Genomic DNA, 10,337 nt, shown 5'->3' with positions numbered 1-10,337 from the left:
TCTGAACCTGGAAAAGTGTGCTATATGACATATAGTTTTCCATTAAAACACAAAATTTCTCTCTACATTTGCTCCACTATTGATCAAAGATAATCTCAAAAAGAGTTTATTCTTGATCCCAAAATAAGGCTAGTTTAATTAAATTTTGCATAGTTATTTAGATAGGTATAACAACAATGGTAATTTACTATACAGACCATTTTAAATTTACTTTTTGGAAATATTCATAGGGAATTTCATATTGGACTTTTAAAGAAGTCCCGCGAGACTACGTAGTCAAATTGAGAACTCACTACCTGATTTCACCTGTAATAGCTATAAATTTGAGGATATTCCTCTTTCCTTGAAGTTTCCCAAATATCCTAAGATTCATGTGCCTGCTGAGAAGTCACCTTGCTTACTCATCTGTAAGGCTGGTTAACTAGAGATCAGGCCTGTTTGCAGACAAGAATCTTGTGAGCATTGGCTCTATAAAGCCAATCTTAATTCCTTAAAAGAGCTAATCACATCTGATTAAATGAGTATCATTCTCAAATATGACATTCCAGGCAAAGCTTGGTTGCATAACCCATATTTTCAATTATGTCATGGTAGCGAAAAGAACAGATTCTTACTGGACCTATGCAGCAATATTGCTATGAAAATAAAAATACTCAGTAAGAACTTTTGAATTCTGGAGTACTCAGACAAGGAGAATAAAGTATCACTTACAAACGTTTCATTTCAGTTTACAAAAGCAGAGTCTACTTAATCACCAGTTATAAATACTTTAAGAGGAAAAAGAAAGGATTTTCTTATATATCCAAAAAATAGAATATTAGAACAACCATATTCCCAACAAAACTTCGTCATTTCTCATCTGCTCATTCAGTCTTATGTGAGTAAGTCTTGTTCTGCTCAATCTGGAGTTAGTAGTATCATGAACCCATCTGTTTCTCAACTAGAGTTCTAGAAATCCCAGCACAGTCCGCTGCATGATCTCCAAGTCATTTAAGTGATGCCACCAGAACTCTGTACCTAGAAGTACTTGGCATATTCCTTTTTTACAAGGCTCTGAGTCAGACCTTCTGTGTTGAAAGTGAGCTCTTTATTTCAGCTACAAGATTCAGCTACAAGCCAGAGTGTAGCTGATTGCAAGAGCCTCCAGGGGAGCATTAGACTAAAATAAAAATCCACCTGTAGATGACTATCAGTGATTAACTTGTTACTGATAATTTTCAATAGTGCAAAATCTGATGATAGTTCATTATAAGAATAATGCAACTGACAAGGATATTTGGTTGTTTATGTGGAATGCAAACAAAGATACTACAGTCAGCCCCAAAAGTTTTAAACAAAATCATCATAAACATAATGACTACACTTGTTTTCAGCGAGTGGATGTTACATTTAATTTATAAAAATAGATGAATATTATCTTCACAGAAAAGAATAACTTCAGATATAACTGTAATAATCCTGATACAATATAGTATACCAAGCATATAGTTTTAATATACAAGACTAAATCAAGAATATCAAATAAAAAGATTCTGTCAGTCTAGAGTACATCCGAAACATTCATCTGTTAATAAAACTCCATAGGGAAGTGATGTGAATCCCAAAGTCGCTGGCCCAGAAGATGCCAGCTTCACATTAAAGAAGTAAAATTGTGACCAGGTTAATATTTTTAAAAAGTAACTGAAATTATGACCTATATAGCACTATACTATTGTTGTCCAGTATTAGGCAAAGCAGCACTAAGACTCTGATAAATAGCAACATGCCATGGATAGTGTTGGCACTGATAATTCTCTAGGAATTCTGAACATCAGAATCAAATCTTTCCTGTGCTGCCAATAGACAAGGGTCTGTAGCACGTGGCCCGGTATAGTACTCACCAATGGGTCTCCATATTGCCAGTCAGGAGAAAGAGGGCTCTGCTAGCCTCATTTCCTGGTGAGAATGGATTTCTGAAGATGAGGTCTAATTCTATACAAGCCTTTGTATCCAACTGAGAGAATCCTTGTTTACAAGGAGAATGTGGGAGGAAAGGGGAGCCAAATCAACACAAATGTGTGAAGGAAATTGCCCCAAATGTAGTTAAATGGCTAAGAGCATGGTCACTGGGTTAAGCATACTTAGATTTAAATCATGAGTCTGCCACTTACCTTCCTGAGTCTCCATCTATTCATATAGAACATGAAGATAATAATACCTACCATATAGTGTGATTATAAAGATTAACATTCCACAGAAAAGAGAACTCCAGAGTTCAGCCCACAATATATCACATAAACCCTTTGCTATGTGCCTCCAACTTACTTTTCCTGTTTTATCTTCACTCTCTCTTTCTACCTTCTATTCTGAGTACATTTTATGGCAAAATTTACCAACTTTGGCGTGCAACGGAATTACCTATAAAGTTTGCCCAAAATGAAGATTCCCAAGCCATAAACCCCTATGATCTAGTATGTGGTGAGATACAGAAAACTCTGTTTTAGCAAGTATCTAGGTGGTTCTGGTGTAGGTGTCCTTTAGATTATAATTGAAAAAAATATTACGTTAGCTGTTCCTCATTCTGGCTGTGAACTTTCTCTGAAGGCTGGGTTTTCACTTGCTGCTTCCTGAGAGCAGAATGCTGGTGAAATTTTATTTATTCTTCTCTTGTATGAGGTCTTCCTGGACTTCTTCAGGCAAAGACTTTGTCATATCATCTCTGGTATTTGTTTACACGTTGAATTCTCCACTTGACAGTGAGCTCTTGTAGTGGAGAAACTGGGTCTTATTTATCTCCATATTCTCAGCATCTAGAGAAGGAACGCTTTGAATGTCTGGTAATTGAAATGACAACCTCAATTTTATATTTTGAGGAGAATGATTGGAATCTCTTCCATCCTTGGCTTTAAATGCACACACAAGCCTGAACTGAGAGTCTTACAAAGTTTCAGGCTAGAAGACAGTAAGTTTTGTCAAGCCACAGGATTGAAAAAAATATTCGTAATACATATGTCTAATAAAAGACTGGGCATCTCTCTGCAGTACCGGTCTCTAAGAAGTGGTATTAACACATCACTGTAATAAATCAGAAAAACAGTGCCTGTTAACACAGGTTTTCACATGCAACTCCTTTAATTCCTGGCAAAATAGAAATCTGATCTGCTTTTGCCAAGTAGATAGTTCCCTTGAGTAGAAACGAAAACTTTCCTAGCATTAACCTATCTCTGCTATTTTTGCACATGGTTTTGTTACTAGAGCAATGACAGGTGGCTACCATCCAAGTCAAGCCATCTGACAATCACCCAAAGTTAGCACTAACAGACAGCTGACATTCTGAAATCAAATAAAGCATGACGAGGTGCTCCTTCTAGGACCAGTGCTTTGTAATTATATGTACGCGACTGATATCCATTTAAAATGTGAGTAAAAATTGCTCTCTGGTATGGGCAACAAAAGAAGCCATGAAATAAAAGGTAATTCCAAATAAGTTTACATGACAAATTTAGTAATATGTAAACATGCAGAGCTTTACAACTTCATGAATAAAAAAGCAGCTCCAATGTTAGGAATGAAGAGAGTCACTCACTCCCTTTAGGAGCTGGTCGTGACTGGCAGAGAGCCTGAAGGACTTCTGACATTCTATTTATTTCTTGGTCTGGGTGCTGAAAACATGAGTGTATTTAGCTTGTGGGAATTCTTCCAGCTCTACATTATGATATATGCTCTTTCAGTATGTGTGTTATGTTTCAAGAAAGTTTACCTCCCTCTCAAAAAGCAGCCCTCCGCCTCCACTTTCTTCATTAAGTAGATTCTGAACAAATATGTGCAGTCTAAGTTTGAAGGGGTGTCAGAACTGCAGCACACCTCAGAGAGCATCGATGGCTTGGTCTGGCCTGGGCATCAGATGTGTGTTTTCACTCCATGCAGTTCATTTTACAGTTGTTCGTGACTTAATTTCCCTCTTGGGAGTAAAGGGCCCCTTAGCATTTTTCTTGAATAACATCCTCGTCTTCACTGCATGTTGCCCAGGAGCCATTGCCCTGCCTCAGATTAGTTTACCTGTACGTGTTGCCCGGCTTTGTCAAGTCTTGACGCCATCCCAAAGATGGTAAAATGAGCCAAGTGACTTCATCTCTCATGGCACACCTTGAGGACATGACTTGGACATGAGCCAATTTACTGCTCACGGCCTGAGAAACATTTTTTCCCACGAACTAGTTTACCGCCCTCTCTCTTACAAAGAACTTCCTCCATGGGAAAGGACACATCGGGGACTACAGAACATTGTAACTAGTGGGAAATATGTTTGACAGTGGCGATACTGTCCCCACTCTCTCCTTCCCCACCCACTCCACACTGATGTGTCAACTCTAATTTCTTACTAATGCTTGGGTTTCACTCTAAGCTCTTTCTCTCTCTCTGCTGGCTCATGCCCATCAACAAATATATCTAGGAAAAGAAAGAGCATCAGGAAAGACTGGCCTATACGTAAGCAATTCTTTGTTGTGGCTTACTGGCTTCAGAAGCTTGGAGAATGTGACTCCTGGAACTCACTAATAGAAGTAGATTCCCTATGAGAATGCTTCTCTCCGCCTATGGCCTAAAACTAAAGATGATGATGAGCATCGATTGGCAGTATGTGTTTGCTGGTTGACACTTGACTGCAAGACCAAACTGAGCATTTACTTCCTTTCGGTCAATTGCACTAGTCCTTCCATTTGGTCAATTCCATGACTCTCTGACCCAGGGCCAGAAGAACTTTGCATCTCTGCTAAGCTGGACACAATTGTAACACCAAAAAGTTTGTGCTGAAGTACACAAGAAGTTAGATGCAGAGTTAGTATTTTGTCAGGTTGCAATAGTGTTGCACCCAACTGGTTTCAGGATGTTTTTGTTTGGCTTTCCTCCAATAAATACTATCAGAAATTTTGTCTTTGGTTTCTACAAATTATGAATCTTTCTTATTAAAAAAAAATATGGGGTATAATTCATATACAATAAAATGCCTAGATCTTAATTATTCGGTTTGGTGAGATTTGATAATTATGTATACCTATCTAAATGAAGATATAGAACATTTCCATCACAGAGAAAAATCAATTGCAACTTTTTTTAGACAGTTCCCTTGCACAAACACTTTCTTACCCCACCCTACCCCCAATGAAACTTAAAGGAAACCATTGTTCTGATTTCTCACACCATAAATTAGCCTATATAAAATGGAGTCATACAATATGTATTCCTTTGGGTCTGGCTAATTTTTCTCAACATATTTTTTTTGATATTTGTTCATGTTATTGTCCACATTAGCAGTTTGTTCTACATTATTCCTTAGTATTCCATTGTGTAAATATATCATAAATGTTTACCGATTCTCTCATATGGGTACAATTGGATTACTTCCAGTTTGGAGCTATTATTAAGACTGCTATGAACATCTTGTAAAATCTCTATGTGTTCACTTTTTTTTACTTATGCCAATATTTAATATTTGCACTTTTTATTTATTTCATCCATTGTGGCTTGCGTGAAATAACATTATGGCATGAGTTGGCACTCCTTGATGATCTGTGATGATCTTTTCATGAGCTTGTTGGGCATCTGTTCTTCTTTTCTGGCTTGTCTGTTCAAATCTTTTGCCTATTTTCACTTGGGTTGTTTGTCTTTTTATTGTTTGCTTTTAAGAGTTTTCCATATGTTCTGGATATGAGTCTTTTATCAGATATATGTATTATGTGTATATTTTCCAAACTGTGGTTTGAAAATTCATTTTTAATGGTTATTTTTGATGAACAGAAGTTATAAATTTGCATGAAGACTGACTCGGCAAATTTTTTTTTTATGTTGATTGCTTTTCAGCTCCTCTTTAAGAAATGATTGCCTTTCCAAAGGTTGTGATAGTTTCATAAGTTTTCCCCTAAAAGTTTTATGATTTTTGGCTTTATGTTTAGGTCTGTGATTCATATAAAATTAATTTTATGAATGGTATGAAGTAGGGGGGTTGAGATTCATTTCTTCCCCCCAAAATCCAGGTGTTCAAGCAGTATTTGTTCAAAGACTTTCATTTCCCCATTAGAATGACATGGTGCTTTTGTTGAAAATCAGTTGGTATATATTTGTGTGCTTGCCTGTTTCTTGGTGCTCTATTCTGTTCCATTGATCTGTTTCTAGACTCTTTTCAGTTCTGTAGATTATGTTCTCAATTTCTATAGCTTTAGAGTAAATCTTAAAATTGGTTAGCCTGAGTCCTCAACTTTTTTCTTTTTTATTAAGATTATTAGGTTATAAATCCTCAGGGTTTCCATGTTTTTGTTAGCTTCTTTCTTTTAAGTAGTCAACCAGATTTTTGATTGAAATTGAGTGGATTTTATTATCAATTTAGAGAGCTGTGACATCTTAAGATATGGAGTCTTCCAATTTATAAAAATGGCGTTTCTTTCCATTGACATAAGTTTAGCTTCTCTTAATGTTTGCAGTTTTCAGTATAGAAATCTTACACAAATTTCACTATATTAATACCTAGTTATTTAATTTTTGGACAATGCTATTATAATTGATGTTTTAAAATTTTATTTGCTAATTTTTTTATTGCCAAAGTATAATGTATTACTGAGTTTGTATCCTGAAGCTTTGTTAAATTTACTTTTTAGTTCTAATAAAATTTATGCAGATTCCATAGCATTTTCTATGCATAAATTTTTTTTTTAATAACACCAGTTTGATTTCTATCTTTAAAATCTTCATGCTTTTTATTACATTTACTTGTCTTATAGAATTGTTAAATATTGCTGAATAGAAGTGTTAAGAGTGCATAGTCTTGCTTTACCCCTTAGAGGAAATTCATTCAGTGTTGTTAGTTTGAAGAATAGCTTGTACTTAGATTGAGAAAGTTTTATTATATTTTAGTTTGCTGACAGTTACTATCATGAATTGGTGTTGAACTTCGTCAAGTGCATTTTCTATAGCCATTGGGATGATTTTATTTCTTTATTTTCCTAATATGACGAGTTACATTAGTTAAACCAATCTTGCTTTTCCAGATAAACCTAACTTGGTCATAACTTATTATTGTTATAGTACCTTTCTGAAAATACTAATATTTAGGCTACCTTGAGGTCTGGTTATAGTGACTATTTTTTCTTTTGACAATTTTTGTTTTGTTTTGCTTGTTATTTTGTGTGTGTGTGTGTGTGTGTGTGTGTGTGTGTGTAATTCTTAATTTTAGATTCTATGACAGACAGTATGTATTAAAAAGAATGGTAGAGACTGATACAATTCTTATTTGTACCCAGAAAAAGGCAGGTCTCATCTTCTGTCAAACTTTTAGTATGAAAGTTTGGTCAATAATTTCGTATTTTAAATTGGCTGAGCGCTGATGTTGCTTTAGTTATATCAGCACATCACTAGTTTCAAATTCACCCAACAACACACTTCTTCAGCCTCCTATTTAGTATAGGTACTGAGGTGCCAGAAGGTATCTTTCAGGTCTTTTATTCTGCCCGGAGACTTCTGGAGGCCCTGTGCCCTGCTCACAGGAGTGGGTCTCTCTCAGTATTTCTGGTCCCCATCCCTAGACTGTCACTTCCTGACACTTGGTGTAAAGCCAGGAGAGTAGGGTTTCTCTGAGTTCTGACCCACCTTTTAGACTTATGTAGATCTTATGCAGCTGTGGCTTTCTCAGCTGTCCATCCCCAGATGTAGACAATGCCTCAAACTTAGCATATAGTCCACAGTCAAGGGTGAGTTCTCTTGGTTTTCCTGCTCTGCCCTCAGCCTTAGGCAGACCCCATGTACCTATGCTTCAGAAAGGTGTCTCTCAATGCTCTGATGCTCCCCTTGTGATAGACTGGTGCTGCCTAATATTGAGTAAGTTCTGGAGCATGGAAAGTTTTCAGTTCTCCTGCTTTATCTTCACACTTAGGCACATTGCATATTCCTGCATTCTTCACAATTCTTGACTCTTTCCCAGTTGCAGACTGTCACTCCCTGCTATTTGCTATAAGGCTTGAAGGGTAGGGCAGTTTTCTCCATTCTTCTGCTCTCCTTCCATGTTTAGGCAGCTGGCATATTGTGTTAGATTCAATCTGCCATTAGCTCAGATCTTTTAAGACAGGATCAGGACTTTTCATTCATCTCGGCTTGGGATTTAAATGTCAATGGGACTTCAAATATCTCTTTATGCTTCAAAAATAACAAGCAAAAAAACCCAAAATGCAGCTTTCTGAATTTCGGGATAGCTCTCTCTGCTTTATAGTCTGGTTGCTCGATTTTTATGTCAAGTTTTTCTCTCTGGTCATTCATCTAGTTTTTGTACTTTGTGTGGTCTTTCTTTTCCCTTTCGTCCCTAAATAGCTTGTTCTTGGTGAAAGACTGCTGTACCTCAAAAGGATTTATCTCAGTTCTTTTGCCCTGATCCCAGCCTTCATCAGGCCACTGTGCTACCCTTAGTGAAATCCTGCAGTGTCTCAGGGACACATCTTGTAGTTCTCTTCCTGCTTCCTGTGAAGGCCCAAAATGCCTTGACAGGATCCTATCTCCTGTCCTGTCTCTAGCCATTGAAAGCCTCTGCCTTGCACTAATCAAAAGCCCCATGAATCTCATGAAAGATATTTCTCAAGACTTCTGCCCTGCCCCCAGCATTCTGTGTATTATCCCTATGTTTTTGGTGAAGGCCCATTGGAAAAAATTAGAAAATGGATGCAGACTCAATTTATAACTGGGGCTTTTTGAGACTCCATTCCACCATCCTAGCCAACCAGTAGGCATCAGAGTCCTTCAAAAGTTCAGCTGACTTCTCACCCTATCCACAGTGGACTCATCCTTTCCCCACCCTTGGCCAGGGCTTGAAGCAGTCATAAGCTTCTCTCTCATGAAATTCATCTCATTTAAGTTTTTTTTTTGCTCCACAGTTTCTGATGAGTTTCTTCAAACTATAATTATGTAGCTTGTCTGGATTTGTTTCAGTGTATAGGTGAAAGCAATGATCTCTTGCTACGTTTTATATCCTACAGGAAGAAAATGTCTAAAAACTGTGTAAAAATTATATAACTGCAATTCTATTAGGAAAAAAAAAAAAACCACTGGTCACCTTTTCTAAGTCAGTCGTTCTCAATTAGAGATATTCTTGCTCCCAGGGGACATTTTTGATTGTCGTGGTGGGGGAAACAGTGTTATTGGCATCTGGTGGGTAGAAACCAGGGATCTTGTTAAATGTCCTACAATGAGCAGAACAGCCCTCAACAACTAAGAATTATCTGGGCCAAAATGTTAATGGTGATAAAGTTGAGAAACCTTGTTCTAAGGGAATATGAACAAATGCTCATAGTAGATTCATTATTGTTTTTTTTTGTTGTTGTTGTTGTTGTTTTAGCAAGTTCTGGTGGTTATCAAGCAAATCAAAATGGAATGGAAGAGAAAGAAAGAATGTATGTATTATCTCTGTAATCCTTGGAAGACAGCAAGTGAATCTTACACATTGCCACATCTCCTGTCACAATGACTTGCCATAGTCAGATCAATAACAGATCTTTGCTGAATGAATATGTAAATGAATGTGTGAGTGAATGGTTCAGTGAATGATGTGAAGGTGTCACCTGCTATGTGATAGGCCTTTTCTATGAAGTCTTTCCCTGAGCACTTCAGTACTTGTCAAAGGACTAGAGTATTTAAAATGTGTCCCAGGAGTTAGTACAGTTATGTCCTGCTTTTAAAAGTTATCTAGTTCAAGTATCTCCTTACTTAGTTTATATGTTCTTTCAAAACCATCCTTTTAATTCTATATTTGTTACTGGCTACTACTGTGAGGCACTGTGTTGGGCTCTAAGATGATATATTGACTACTGCATGGGCTTTGCCTTTGAAGAATCCTTTCTAGTACATGCTTGACAGAAAAGTATGTATCCTGGAGTCACTAAAATCATGTTTACGATTATGGTTATTCTGAAAAGATAAGGAGAGACAACTAAGTTTGCTGTATAGTTGATTAATAAATTTAACTCACTTGCTGAAACTAGCATTTTTATTTTACCAGTTATCAGTAGAAATTCATATTTTCAAATAGTATTTTGGGGATAAGATGCAAATCTTACAACCAATTTACCTAAACAGAGAAGTACTTTGAATTACACTGATGCAGTTGCTGGCCTTTATCTTTATTTTTATTTATTTATTTTTTTAGTTATCTGATGCAAATATTCGAATGGATGATTTATTATTATTTTTGAGTCCTGAGGCTTTTTCACTGGGGCCTAAATAGTTAGTAAGGAAATATTTTTCAAATATATTCCAATTCAAAGGATTTAAGTAAATTACGTGTGTATGTGTAGGCATGAATAGCTATGCTTTGCATTGTATAAGAA

Source organism: Rousettus aegyptiacus, unplaced genomic scaffold (genome assembly GCF_014176215.1).
Source record: "Rousettus aegyptiacus isolate mRouAeg1 unplaced genomic scaffold, mRouAeg1.p scaffold_m13_p_1, whole genome shotgun sequence".
Taxonomy (NCBI): Eukaryota; Metazoa; Chordata; class Mammalia; order Chiroptera; family Pteropodidae; genus Rousettus; species Rousettus aegyptiacus.
The sequence above is the reverse complement of the archived record's forward strand: the minus strand, read 5'-3'. Positions refer to the sequence as shown.